This window comes from Nicotiana attenuata, chromosome 7 (genome assembly GCF_001879085.1).
Source record: "Nicotiana attenuata strain UT chromosome 7, NIATTr2, whole genome shotgun sequence".
In the NCBI taxonomy this organism is placed as follows: Eukaryota; Viridiplantae; Streptophyta; class Magnoliopsida; order Solanales; family Solanaceae; genus Nicotiana; species Nicotiana attenuata.
The window spans coordinates 14994697-15010206 of NC_031995.1; the positions used below are offsets into that span (position 1 = coordinate 14994697).

Here is a 15510-nt window from a genome sequence, read left to right on the forward strand (position 1 = left end):
ATATATATATATATATATATATATACTGATTAGTTTATGCTTTCTTTGATTTTCACTTGGTCTGTAGATAATCTTACATTTAGTTACTTTTATCGTACTTTTTATCTTTCTTTTGGTCTGTATATAAAGTTACATCATTGTATATATTCATTCCCCGTTGTATATTCACTCCCCTATTGTACATATTCATTCTACTTTTTATTTTCGCAATAATTTTTTGTTTTTAGCTTCTTATATAGGCTCGTAGCCCTTTGTTTTGTTTTGGACGTATTTAATAAGCCTTTGATTTTCTTAATGCCACGGTTCTTTCCAAATGTGGAGTTTTGTGTGAACTGGATGGCTCTTCCCAATGATAGATGGTGTGACAACCTTCTTAAGGGTTTGAGTCCGTTTTTGTTTTTTGTTTTTGGTAGTTTGTAGTTAAGGGTACCTCAAGCAAAGCTTCACTTGGGCCTAGCACATTTGCCTTTGATCCCATGGCCAAAGACAAAATGCTGTGTTTAGGATGGTGAAAGTCGTGGCCTTGAGACTCTAGCATTGGCCAATAATCATCAAGTGGTTTTTTGGGACCATTGTGTGCTCAAATCATATTTAAGGTTGTTGTGGGTCCCCGACTCGATGTCTTTAGCAATCCCTTAGCTTTTGTGGTGACAAATCGAATTGTGAGTCCAAGTCCCGAGCCATTGGTCTAGAACTTGCCCTGAATGTTCGTTGAGGCGAAATCTTAAGTGAAATTTGACTTGAGAAGTGATTATAGGCTCTCCTTGATCCAAATGATAGTTGAACAAATTCCATAGCCTACCAATGATATGATCCCTAGTTAACCCTTTTGAGCCTTAGACCTTTTTCTTTCAAGAAGCATGTTACAAGCCTATACCCATTCTAAAAGATACCCTCTCTTGGAACCTGATCTTTCCTTGAGCACATGGCAAAAGTATAAGTTTTTTTTGGGGGGGGGGGGGGGACGAGGATGAAAACAAAGTGGTAAAAGGCACAAAAGTGAAGAAAAGGAAAGGCAATGAAAAAGAAAGCAAATCAAAAGACAAAAAGAATGCTCAATGTGAAAAAGAATAAAAAGGGATTCAAGAAAAGAGAAAGAAAGAAAGGTGTGGAAAGTTGAAAAAGGAGAAACGGTTTGAAGTGCATAAGAAAGAGTGACAATGTGTCTCTTCAACCCCTTAGAAAGAAGTGAAACGACTCAAAGAGTCAAGAGAATAGTGCCAAATGAATCAAAAGACGTGCTTAAGGGAAGATTGAACCCACTTGAACAAAAACATGTCCGACCCTTACCCAAAAGCCTTCACAATGACTCCACAAAAGCCCTATATAATCTCGAGTTGAATGAAGCTTACATTAGTGGATACTTACATAAGGGGCAAGCATATGGTACTTAGAGCAGGACTTGTGACCTTTTCTTGAGAGAGAAGAGAGAAATCCCATTAACCTCGGTTTGTGTATCAATACTCTAAAAGGTGAGGTTTGCTTAGGGAGAGTTGAGGATGTGTGAGTTTGGGTTCCACAATGACCAAAGTAATTGAGAGAGTTCTTTGATGTAATGAGTCAACTCTTGATGCTCTTGTGTCACACTTGATCCATAGCTTTTCAAAGTTTAAATGTTGTTAATGATTCATTCGTATTGAGGGCAATTGTTAGTCCCAATTGATGCTTGTTGAGGTTACTTTAGGATAGCTGGAATTATTGGAGTTTCCTTTAAGGAGCGGGTCTTATTTTGTTTGCTTGAGGACAAACAAAGGCTTAGGTTTGGGGGAGTTGATAAGTTGGGATTTTAACGTGTTTTATGCTCTTACTTGCCTACGCTTTGATTATAAATTGCTAAAAAATAGTCTCAGAAGGCTCATAAGTTGTGCTTGATTGCAGGTTTGATCGACAAAATGACGAAATGTCAAAGATCGGCTCAAAAGGAGTGAAACCTGCTCAACTATCAGAGGCCAAGCAATCTGAGGGAAAGCAGGCCTAGTGCGGACCGCGCAGAGTCGAATGCGGCCGCACTAGGTGGTTCAGAGAGTTGGCAAACCAGGCTAAAGGCAACGCGGCCGCGGTTCAATTTTAGCGGCCCGCGATGAAGGCTCCGCGGCCGCACTACTTTTCTGTGCGGTCTACGGACAAGAGATTCAGAGAGTTCAAATTATGCCAAGCCCAGGCCATGCGGTTTGCGGTCGTGGTTGTGCGGACCGCGCCAGCTGCTTCCGCAGCCGCGGTCCATTCTGCGCAGTCTGCGAAGCCAACTTCAGAGAGCTAATTTTTGAAATTCAAGAGCCTAGTGCGGCTGCGGTCCATTTTGTGCGGCCCGCACTGACCCCGCAGGGGTATTTTTGTCCAGTTCTCTAGCTTTGTATAAATAGAACATTTTACCTTTTTTAGGTCATTAGCTAATTACAGAACTGAGCTGCGCTCGCGAGAACAACTTTTGTAGCCATTTTTGGCATCTTAGCTTCAAATTAACGATAGATTCTTGCAATTTAATTTAGTATTTAGTTATTATGTCTTGTTCTTCATCTATTTCTTCATTTTCTCCTTCAAGCACGAGTAGCTAAACCCATTAGCTAGGGTTGTGGCTCAACCCTAGTGTGGGTAATTGATGGGTGTTGCCATCTAGGGTTAGATTGACTATGGGTGTTTGCTATTTGGGTTGATTTTATGTTTTAATCTATGATTGGTAGTTGCAAACACTGATTTGTGTTTTGTGGATTTGACTCTTCTTGAGAAAGAGAGTCTAAGTCTCAAAAATTGACCCAACAAGGAATTGGGATGGACTCATGAGAAATGATAGTCCCAATTAACGGGTTAAACCTCGAGAGCGTAATCACCCTACTTGAACCCTAGTTGCTTGATCTAATTTGCCTACCCATTTGGTCTCGAGAAAGTCAATTAGGAAAAATCACTCTCTCTACCGAGAGGCGTGAGAGTGGATAAAATTGTGCAACGGTCATAGCATAAGCCCCAATTATGTCAATCGAACCTTAGTAACATATACCCGTCAATTAGCCACCTAGGTGATGTCACAACCCTAGTGCCCTTTTTCCCATTAGATACAACTTTAGCAACTATCTCGTAACATAATCTAGTTTCAATTAGTAGTGTGATAATAGTAGTTTATAATTGAAAAACCCAAAAATGAAGAGAAGATCATTTAAGAGCACACATGCAATTCTATTCTAAGTAGATACCTGAATTCCCTTCTAGCTCTCTGAGGATTCGATCCCGAACATCATATCGGGTAAAAGTTATTGCGACCCTCTTCTCCTACTTTTTAGTAGTGTGAGGTTGGCTGCAATCAGCATCCCTGACTCCATTCCTGACTAGAGAAGGGAATGCGGTGAATCACCAGTTTGGATCGAAGAATAGGTACCCACGAATTAGCAGCATATTAGCGGGATCTATCCAGTGGAAAACCGGGATGTCGATACACCAAAGAGCTACCAAACACGATCACCAACAAGAGAGTAGCATGTGTTGGCTTGGGGCTCAGAGCTCCTTAAGCTTGGGTTCGCTTTGGGCTTGCGTTCGACTTAAGCTTTGGGGTTGGCTCCTAGGCCCAGCTAACAATAAACTACCACACCAGATATCCAGCGGATAATACCCTAAAAGAAAGACTGATGATTCGTCGATACCGAGGTTGAGGCTCCTTTACAAGCTCAAGAGAAGAACAAGAGGAATCCTAGCTTCATAACATAGGAACAAGAGCTACAAGAGCGGGTTACTAAACCATTCAAGATGCAGAAAATGGATCCTCTCTCTCGACACCCTCCCCCTTGGGCATAGCTCCTTGCCAACACCTCAGTACAGATCACCAAACAAGAGATGCTAGCATTGATATCAGAAAAAACAACAATGATTGGTTGGAGCATGCTTCGATTAGCTTCTAGCTCGGTAACAAGAGAGAGATTGGCATCGGAGAACAAATCAAATGACGAAGGAAATACTACTGATTCGTCGAGAATCTACATCCAGGACTGGTAGGCAAGAAGCTAGCAACTCGATCTAGAGATCGAAGAATGGGAGAATGACCCGAACAGGGAAGAGATACTGGCGATAGGCCTCAGAGATACAATCGATGAATCACCGGAAGGAAATACTAGTGATACGCCGAGAGATACTGGGAATTCTACGAAGAAGTGCACCTGGACTATAGAGCTCCTCACCCACTAAAAAGAGAAAAGGCCGGGGAGGATCGATACACTTTGTTGTCTATCCCATGGAAAAATCCTCTCTCTTGCTTATTCTTTCAATTGAGTGCTGCTTGAGTGAAGAAGTCGGTTGACTACTTTCAACCAGAAAAAATCATCTGATTGACCAGGCCTCCTTAGGGAATGCGGATTCAGTAAAAACCGGTACCAAGATTGACTAATTAAAGAATCTCTGTATTCCTAGATGCCCGGCAAGATGCGAGAAAGACCTAAAAGGCAAAAGAAGCCCTTCGATCAAATGAAAGTCCCCAGCCCAATTTAGATATTCTATTGGTCAACGGGGTCATGCTCTTTGAGTGAGATAGCGTTGACCATAAATCCCCTTCTTGGGATTCAGAGAGGTCTGCGAACCTATGCTTCAGCTTTCGCTGGCGGGCTTTCGTCATCCATATCCATCACTATCAGGGGTAAGCGCATTCGTATAGACTACACTCCTTTAAATGAAAAAAGGCTTCTTGTCGGCAAATACCCCTTCTCATCAACGTATTTTTAGCATTAATGAAGGGTGGAAGATACCACACTGTGGATCCAAGCACAGGAAGTTTAGGAGGTGTCACCGTCACTCACGTAAGATAAGAAGTGACCTCAGTCGATCTTATGTGTGGCACACAGACGAATCTTGTCGATGACTCTTCACAAGTAGGCGCAATGTCGATTTGAAAAGCAAGCAAGATGCTTATTATCTTATCTTTATCTACTTAAAGACTCTGCTTGTACGAGTCTTAAGTGATTCCAGGGCTGGGATCAAACGGAGTTCAGTCACCTTCCACCCCCAACTAGAAAGAGTTCCCTTTCGGCCAGGATAAATAGCCGAGTTCAAACGAGAGAGTTATGTCGCGCCACTAGGTATTCTCTACCTAGACACCTGTCTCGCTTTCGGGTAGAGGTAGGCTCTTGCAAGATGCAAGATGCTTAAAGCCTTTCGAGCCGCTGTCGCTCATTCTTTCGTTGTTGCTAGCTTGCGGTCACTCGTCTCTTTGTTGCTAGACGAAGCTTTTCCTTCACTCGTGTCGCTTGCCGGTCACTCTGATTCTTTGTTGGTTGCCAGTCGGTCGCTAGTCCGCCTCACTCTTGATTGGTTTGAAGGCTTCTTTAGCGGCGTAAGCAGAAGACTGTTGAAAGTTGACGAAGGCTAAATGTATAGCACTCTGTCAGCAAAGCCCCCTACTACGAATGAGAATGAACGAACTCGGTCTAGCGCAAAAGGAGAGAAGAATAAGCAAATGGATGAGAGGAATTAGCGAGACTCAGAGTGATTGCAAGTTATGCTCACTCGGCAAGTGCAGAATCAGAGTGAGTCAAGCTAGAGGGAAGCTAGTGGGAGAGAATCCAAGTGAGCTAGCAAGAATGAGGACTATACCGACAATTAAGGCGATAGAGAGGGCATTCAGTCGTCAGCCTAGCGACTCTACCACCCAGCAAGCAACTGAACTCGCTAATCAGAGACTGAGACGGACACGAGCTCAGTCGTGTCATAAGGAAAAGACAAAGGAAGAAGGCGACTAGAAAAAAGAATAATGAGAGGTCGTCACAACTAACTAGAATGAGCAAGCACAGAGCAACTCGACAGCGACGTGCGAGCAGTATAAGCTCTTCTCCTGCCTGGGGTGGGGCAGGGACATCCCTCTCTGTAAGGTGGGAAGGAGCAATTCACTACAAGGAAGGAATAAAGAAAATCAGACTAGTCATACGAAGGCGGAAAGGAGGGGAAGGTCACCCGAGAGGTTCGGTTGCTTGACTTCATAGAAGGGGCTTTGGCTATTCATTCCCCTTATTGTTTTGAAAGAATTAGGCCGAACCTAACTATGAATAAGGAAAGGAGCTATTCATAGGGTCGATCCCTGGTTCACCACTCATTCCCGAGCTCGAGAAAGCACCTCATTTTAGGTTAGCTGTACTTACTTGTCGTGTACCAGCACGTTTTCGTAGATGGATTTGAGGGCATTTACCTAGCCTATATCTCCATCTCCGCTCTTCTTGCTCCACCAATAAGCTCCCGTAGCAATAGTAGCCCTTGTGTTAGCATCTTAGGAAGCCGTGATATGATAAACATAAGCATCTCCGTCCATGTGAGGCCGGCGATATGGATAAAATGTATACGCGTCCGTGGTAGGAATCGATCCAAGGGCTACTTTCAGGCTCTACTAAGAGAATTCTAAATTCCCGGCTCTTAGTCATCGCTCTGTGAAGGAGTGGGCGAATAAAGATCCGGCAAAGGCAGAGCTAGCGCACGGGAGGTGACACCAACCACACTCCTGGCTAGGCGCACTGTCGTCGATCCACCACAAAGTTTAACGACGTATTCGACCGAGTTTGGAAGAAAAGAAAGGGGCAGCGCATTATCCATGTGCAAATGGAGATATAGTCCGGTTCGAGCATATGCTCTCCATATCTCGCCAGATTCTTCGATTGCATACCTATGAGTAGTAGGAGATCATGTTCCCACTCGAGAGCTTGTAGTTGCAGATCTAGAAGATCTCTAAGGTGGAGTTGATCCCACGGACGCAGAGAGCGTCAGAGCCGATTCACTAAGTCAATTAGCCAGTTAAATAACCTCCCCATCAGTGGAAACTCTTTATCCACTCGATGAAGACCCCGAAACGGAGTCCCTAGTTCATAAGCCTGTTCCATAGCTAGCTCGGGTTGAACCATACTCCGTGGAAGCACACGTTTTGGGCAGACAAATCGATCAGGTCGAATAATCCGTTCCAGTTACTGCTACCCCTCTTGCCGCTCGGCATGAATGAAGTTAAATACCCGATCTTCTCGGACAGAGCTTAGTCCTCTTCCCTGCTTTCCTTTCTTTTTTGTTATGTTAGCGGAAGACTTAATCCTTAGAATTAGAAAGAGAGAAAAAGCACACGACAAAAATACAGAGCTAACCTCAGCAATGGAGGAAGGAAGAGCAAGACTACTAAAAGTACTCGACAGACAAGAGTGCCGACTAAATAGAAAATATGGTATGGCAAGATTTTCAATAAGCGAGTGAATACCCGGTAGCATTGATTGAATGGGGTCATGGGAGAGAATTCATTTGAGGAAGGAGAAAGTCCTTCGAAGGAAGAAGCTTCCGACCTATCCTCGATCTCTTTCTCGATGGGGAAAATAGCTAAATGGTAAGAAGGAAGTGGCCTAAGTGGAAGAGGAGGGTTAGATCTTCTTTAGCTTAGCTGGGAAGAAAGAGTTTGATAGAATTAATCTGCTTTCCTTGGCGAGCTCACTGGAACTCTTTTCATCAGGGTAGAGGGAAGAAGGTCTTCAAAAGGCATCAGTGGGCTTCAAAGAGTTAGCTGGCTCAAAGCGTAGAGCGATTTAGGATCAAATCTGTACTGGGTTAGGCTTTGGATAGATGGATAGATTCCCTTAAGGCTATAAAGGCCATTCAAGGGCAGGCGAGCGAATTCTATATATGCCTAAGATGAGGAAGAAAATAAGCAGATTTTGGCTTGGCATTACTATTGTCGCACCCGTCTTCCTTCCTTTTTAGTAGCCGAACGTGAGAAGGAAGAGCTCACTCTTCCCGTAGGTAGTTTCATTCCTAACTATTCAAGCCTTTAGATCTGTCTTTGACAGAGATTTACTTTCTAGTCAAAGGGGCTTTACCTGATGGATAGAATCTTCTTGCAAGAGGTTTTATGTAAATCAAACTTCCTTGCTGTCTTATAGGTCCCTCTTCTCTTGCTGATTTAGAACTCGAGGAGGAGAGAGGCTCTTCTGACTAAAGCAAAAAAGGGGTGAGCTTGAGAGTTGATCTTCTTTCAGCTGAGAGAGATGCTAGCATTGAATGAAGGTGATTCGCCAGTATTTGGAATAAAGAACCTTCTATAATGAAGAGTAGGATGTGAGGGAAGTCTAGTCGACTAAGAGAAGAGAAAGAGGAATGTACCTACCAATCCAATAAGGAGATAGAGTGGAAGAGAAGGGAACCTTATTCTTAGTCAAAGTCTATTCAATATACCCCCATAGTCTAGTGGTTAGGACACCTCTCTTTCAAGGAGGCGGCGGGGATTCGAATTCCCCTGGGGGTATGGGTACTACGAAAGGAAGTTGATCACGGAGAGAAGGGCCTTTGTCTGGTTCAGTTTCACTCTGAAGAATGTCCTTTTATCTTCCTATTCCATTCTTCCTATCCTACAGGAAAGAAAGCTCTTAGCGCACAAAGCGAAGGTAGGCCTTCTTTTCTTTCAATACTAGCTAGTAGNTCCCTTGCCGGGACATTTGATTTGACATTTTGTTCCCTTGCCGGGAAGTTATTATGTTGTTGTTCCCTTGCCGGGAAGTTATACATTGTTGTCCCCCAGCCGGGATTATTTTGTTATATTGTGATTGATGAAATGGGAGCGTGTGGTACGCCTACCACGTAGTATTATGAAATGGGATCGTGTGGTACGCCTACCACGTGATATTTGAGGATCGGGTTGCACGCCGCAACAATGATATTTGAGGATCGGGTTGCACGCCGCAACAATGATATTTGAGGATCGGGTTGCACGCCGCAACAATGATATTTGAGGATCGGGTTGCACGCCGCAACGATGATATTTGAGGATCGGGTTGCACGCCGGAACAATGATATCTATGGGTCGGGTTGCACGCCGCAACAATGATATTTATGGATCGGGTTGCACGCCGCAACAATGATATACGTGGGCCAAGTTGCACGCTGCAACAGTTGTTGATTCAAGTGTGTTTATTTTGGATATTCGTTTCTTAGTTCGCTGTAAATATCTTGGGCTGCTTCTATCTTTATATTGAGGTTTCCTATTTGTAACTGTTGCCTCCCCACAGCAGGTCCCTCCCTTCCTTATTGACTGTTTATTTCCTGTATTTCTTTCCATTGTATATATATATAGTTGAACTGCACAGGTTTATCTGGTAGTCTGGTCCTAGCCTCGTCACTACTTCGCCGAGGTTAGGCTAGGCATTTACCAGCACATGGGATCGGTTGTGCTGATACTACACTTTGTGCTCTTTTGCACAGATCCAGGTATTGGACAACATTAGTAGTTGGAGGGCTTCCTTCAGTCCACCCGGAGACCCAAGGTGGACCTGCAGGCGTTCGCGGGCCCTGGCGTCTCCCTCTATCTTTATTCACTGTTTCATTATCTTTTGTTCAGAGACAGTTTATTGTATTTTTCTTTAGACCTTGTATGTAGTAGATCTTAGATAGTCTGTGACACTGTGACACCAGTTCTTGGGTAGAGGCTTATGTTGTACTTCTGCATTTTTATTCAGTTTCTTTAATTTAAGACTTCCGCTTTATTATTACATTCCATCGTTGCATGCGATTGCTGATATTTGTTTAAAAAAAAGGTAATTAAGGTTTGGCTTGTCTAGCTCCCACTAGTAGGCGCCATCACGACTCCCGAGGGTGGGAATTCCGGGTCATGACAGGAGAGCAGAACTTTGCTTCTCTGTCGAGGCATAAGCAATAGCAAACAATCTCTAACTAAGTAGTTTAAGTGGTCCGCTGTCTAACATCTTTCGTATCTTGTTCGTGTTCGGTGACCTTCGCTGAGGTTTTTGATCTACCTCCGAAACCTAAATCCTTCTTTTTAAATGGCAAATGCCTAGATTAGGTCTTAAAAAAAGGTTGTCCATAGAAAGAATTAACTCCAGGCTGGCATGGCTTTGAGTTTCACTCAAGATCCGGATTACCTCTGGGATTATTAATTACGTATACATAAGGAATATTTAACAAAGCAGACCAGCACTTTTTATTCATTAATAGCCGTTACATGGGAATACATCAAATAGGAAGCTTACACACACATAGACCAGCCACACAACTAAACACAACATTACAAAGTTAACAACGGAAGCATTGAAGACTACTAGTGATACATGCAAACACACCCAAAAAAAGCAATCTACTTAGGATAGGAGTAGATCTCCACCAAACAAAGAAAAAGAAGAAACACACTACTTTGCGTCTACAGACACTTATTTAAACCTTCTAAAACTAAAAAGAGTCGACGGGCTCTTCTATTCTAGTCTCCCTGGCGACCACGGATGACAGCACCCACAATTAGGTCTTCCTGTTCTTGGAGGAGGGCCCGTTTCCTGTCTTCCAGGACGCTAATGCGGTCCCGGATCCGCTGCATGGCTGCAGCCACAAGTGCAGGATCGATGGGAGGCAGGTGCTCCCAAAAGGCAGCCAGGGTTTGCTGCCTTTGTTCTTTTTCGTTTTCGACGGCTTGAATTGATTCTTGAATTGTTGCAAGTCTTCCGACGATATCCATTTCAGTGTTGTTGGAATAAGTGTTACTGAAAGTCTTTCTTTTTGACTTCTACGTCTCTCTTTGAAAATATAGACTGAAAGAAGCTTCTATTTATAGGCCTTGGAGGCGCTTAACTCTTTCTTATTATTAGAAATAATTGTTGTCTTAGTTTCATAACATGTTTCAACCCCGGCTTTTCATGAATATGGAACCCCATCCACTAGATTTTAGTGTGCTGAATAATTATCTTCGTACTCCAATCCGTACGAAAGACCCCTTTTCTTTTGGCGGGTATCGCCACGTGGCTTAATCCCGGATCACTCCTTAAGGAATAGGACACAATAATATAGCGCACATCAGAGAAGAGAGTACCCCCTTTATTATAAGACAAGCCCCCCGCGTCCTTTCTTATGAGATGGAGCAATCGTCACTCGACAGCTCAAAGCTGACCGGTACAACCCGCGTGCTTGCCTACTCGTCCCGGCCTATTTGTACCCACCTACAATCTCTTCCCTTATAAAAGAAAAAAGGGCCCCTCGGCCAATCGTCACTCGATAGCTCGAAAGCGGATTAGTAAAAAACCATGTGATCTGTACTTGTTTACGTACTGCCCCTTAGGCCTAGGGCTTTGTTGTACCCTGCTTACTCCTCTTTCGCTTTCACTGGCTTCTACTTGTCTTTTTTTTATTGGCTTATTTCTAAAATGGTATCAGCATTTGAGACGACTCTCCCCGGCCAATCCTCAGTCGTCCGTTCTTGCTTAGAACCACTATCTCTTGATTGATCTATTTTTTTCTACCTTTACAGCTCGCTCTGTAAGTTCACTAGCAATACACCAATACAGCACTAGCTATAGCAGTAACTAGTACAATGAGTCAGGGGTCGGGTGAATTCAATAATAGACGCATGTCGGCATTCCAGCCTTCCTTTTCCTTTCAGGGAGAGCTAATGCGGGTATTTTGGTTTATAGGTAATAACACCAACTATTCTGCTATGAGGGAAAGGAGTGAAAATCTATGTGAAGTAAAAGAGGAAAGGCTCTTCGACTCGAAAGAATAGTGTACATTATGATCTATCCTATCCTTTATAAAGCTAAAAGCAAGTAAGCATTTCGAGTGTATGGAAGCAAGAAGTGTTAGTACGTATTCCACTAAGAGAACAGTAAGGAAGTGAAAGTCACAATAGTCTTTCTTCTCTTTCCGCCTAGAAAGAGTAAAGCAAGAAGAACTGATCGATCTAATTTCCCTCTTCTCTTATTATAGCTACTATAGCTAATCTATAGTGTGGACCTTAGTTCAGTATGGAGGGCGGACTACCTTCTTACAGAGTGCTCTATCCCTAGAAGAAAATCTATTTTAGCATACTCTCTTTCTTTGGAAACGGTATGATACTAAATTTAGATACTAGCTACTAGAAGAGGAATAAAAGTATATAGCTAAAATGCCTAAGAGAGCCCGGGGCCAGGAAATCTTCGATCCTTATGAAACAAAGAGGCAACAGAGAAAGAGGCCTAACCAAAGAATGAAAGACATTAGATTCGCTAGCTCGGTAAGAACAATCAGAATACAAGGACGCAAGGACGGGACCGGGCTAGAGGACTCTCTATCCTACCCATCGTCCTAACAGCCGATCACGTCATGAAATTAGAGTTACGAACTGTTTGATTGTTCTTGGGAAACTGAATCCGTAACACAATCAGGGGTGCCGGGCTTGGCTCAATATCGGGAAAAAAAGAGGCCTAGTTTCCTATGCTGTTTACCAGTCTAAGGTAACAAAGTTATACCGAGATTCACGACTGACTTCCTTTACAAAGTAGTAGAATAAGATGCGAGAGAGCCATGCCTTTAGAACAAGAAGGTTTTGATTCTAGGAGATGGAGCTCTAGAAGTGATGTTCCAAATAGTATTGGTTTTCTGCCACTGAGACTGAACATCCACCCGTCTTTAGTTTAGTTTAGTTTGAGAGCGGATTATATTCAACTCCGCTCACTGGGGGTGTGCAGACTCCGGAGGGGCTCCTTCAGCCCAAGCGCTATAATCCGCATGGACAACATGAAGAAAAATTATCCGAAAATTATCCGAAATACGCCCGAGCCCCTCGGAACCCTGTCCAATCATAACAACAAGTTCCAAAACATAATACGAACCTACTCGCGGCCTCAAAACACACATAGCAACATCGAAACGACCAATCACACCTCAATTGATCAAATTCGATGAACTTGAAACTTCATACTTCTACAACCGATGCCGAAACCTATCAAATCACGTTCGATTGACCTCAAATTTTGCACACAAGTCACATTTAACATACAGACCTGCTCCAACTTCCGGAATCGGAATCCGACCCCGATATCAAAAAGTCCACTCTAAGTCAAACTTTCCAAAATTTTAATTTTCGCCATTTCAATCCAAATTCTACTGTGGATCTTCAAATCACAATCCTAACACACTCCTAAGTCCAAAATCACCCAATGAATCTAGCGGAACCATCAAAATTTCAATCCGAGGTCAAACACTAACAAGTCAAACTTGGTCAAACCTTTCAAATTAAAAGCTTTTAGCTCATAATCATTCTTCCAAATCAATTCTGAATAACCTGAAAACCAAAACCGACTATTCACATAGGTCATAATACATCATACAGAGCTACTCATACCCGAAAACTACCGAAGGAGTGCAATTGCTTAGAACGACCGGTCGGGTCATTATCGAGTCTTATTCTAGGTACAATTTCATAAAAGGCAAAAATCTTAACTAATCACCAAATTTCTGCCGGTACGTGCCGAGATCCACGCCGTGATACCTGGATGAACACGGATATCATGACCTTATGTTAATCGTGTTCGATTTCCCGATAATGCTCTCTGAAGTCTTTTGGGATTTGGACCATTCCCGGAGTCATAACCCCGATATTCCCGAGGACGGGCGTAGTGCCCCCGGAACCTGTCTCGATGAGACCCTAGCCTCGATTCCGACTCTTTATCATCACGTATCTTGCTCAATTTCCCTTATCGGAATACAGGGCGTCTCATAGCTCTGGTTTCACCCGTATACACCGTGATTTTATGATAACTGAAGCTCTAGGGAAAGAGCATTAATGCCATAACATTGATAGCTTTTATTACCAAACGTTGTCCCCAACTTTCTCTAATCGCCAAAATGCCAAGGTTTTGCAATTCATGAGAATAAGCTGGGTCGGGTAGGTTTATTGGATGTGGGATGGTTAAGTGAATGAGGGCGTGCCACATGTGTTTTTCAAGTTAGAATGAAGGAATTAACGGATAAGAGACAAATTTGATCCAAAAGTATAACTGTAGTTATATATATATATATANTGTCACAAGGTATGTTATTATAGCTATATATATATATATATATATATATATACTAAGAAACTTAAATGGAGGGAAAATATAGCTTATTTTCGATAGTAGAGGGACAAAATATGATCCTTTTTCTTTTATTTCTTTTTGTATAATTCAGTTTTCATATGTTTATATAAGTGTAGATCTGGTTTCATAAAAATATCATAAATAATTTCAACAAAGGGAAGGAACGAGAAACATAATGGCAAATAAATCTGAAAACGAGCATTGCAGTACCACTTTTTATTTTACCAAAAAACATCATAATAGAGGAAGACATTATTAATCTTATTGCAAGTAACTAATAAGAGTAAAGTTGCTACTCCTGAGAGAGCTACAACTATTTTATTTATGAATAAAAAAACAACAACTTTATTTTAGGAATATCCAACTTCCCCCCTTGATACTGAAGCAATCTCGTTGAAAGATTTCAGAGCCAACTTTATATTTTATCATGTAATTTCTCCACAACACTGATCAAATTTGACACCTTTTTATACTGCAAAAGAAAAAAACTTATAAAAAATAATAATTAATATATATGGATTTTTAATGAGATGATAATTAAAGTTTAAAACTAACCTCAGCTTCCAATTGGGCAATCTCCCTTGTTTCAAGATGTTTCTTGTGTTCTTCACTACAAGTACATGTTGGAATATTCTTCAAACATTCAGTCAGCAATTTGTGTTCCAGAAGGAGCATTTCATGATTGAGCTTAAGTACCTTATTTTCCAACTTTGCGCTAAGATTTGAAAGCACCATAAAAGCTTTATGAAGATTGTAAATTAAATAACAAGCAAAAAAAAAAAGAAAATTGAAAAGAAACTCACCTGATAAGTTCTAGTTTTGAACTAGAACCCTAATTTCCAGAAGCTATTAGTTAGAAAATAGAGCAAATTAAGATAAACCTTTTTTTTTCCTGAATTTGCTATATGATAAGTTGCTTCTCATGAATAGAGGAGAAAACCCTTTAAATAGATGATTTTCATAATGTTCTTACCAAATATAATTTGGAAAGTTCATATTATCATAATATGAAATTAATAAATTCTTAATAATTGGAATATCTTGAGAAATGGTAACAAATTTATTTTATTATTTAATTTTCATGAGATTAATTGAATGTAACCTAAGAAGGCTTAGATTGGAACTTTAGATCTTGAAATATAGTTTTTAGGAACAAATTTGAAATTCGGCAACTACTTACTCATATTTTTGACGATTTCGGTAAAGGAATTGGGTTTTCTCTAATATATTTGAAAAGCGGAACTTTTTTTCGGAAAACTATGAAAATGCTGAGCATTTTATCTCTAAGCTACTTCTTTATTTACTTTCTTTACACTATTATGAACTGATGTTGGTTATTGGTTTTGGACCCGACCTATCTCGTCAGTGCTTTAACCCTAAGATTAGGTTTGTTACTTAGTCAGTATGTCATGGGATCGGTTGTACTGATACTACACTTCTGCACATTGCGTGCAGATGTTGGTTGCTGAGATTGATGTGTTCGATGGGAGCTGGATCTGAAGGTATACCTGCCTTCCTGTTGTAGCTGCCACTTGTTCATGGTAGCCGTAGAATTAATAAAACTCTATTTATATACTTTTCAAACAGAATATGTATTTACTTCATATCAGTTTTATAAGCTCTATTCTTAGAAGCTCATGATTTGTACTACCAATCCTCGGAAAATGTATAAGTTTCAGATAACTTC

At 41.6% G+C, this 15510-nt stretch overlaps 1 non-coding gene across 1 annotated transcript; it reads left to right on the plus strand.

Moving 5' to 3' along the window:
- Nucleotides 8165–8236, plus strand: TRNAE-UUC. Its single transcript has one exon. It is a non-coding gene; the product is annotated as a tRNA-Glu (tRNA).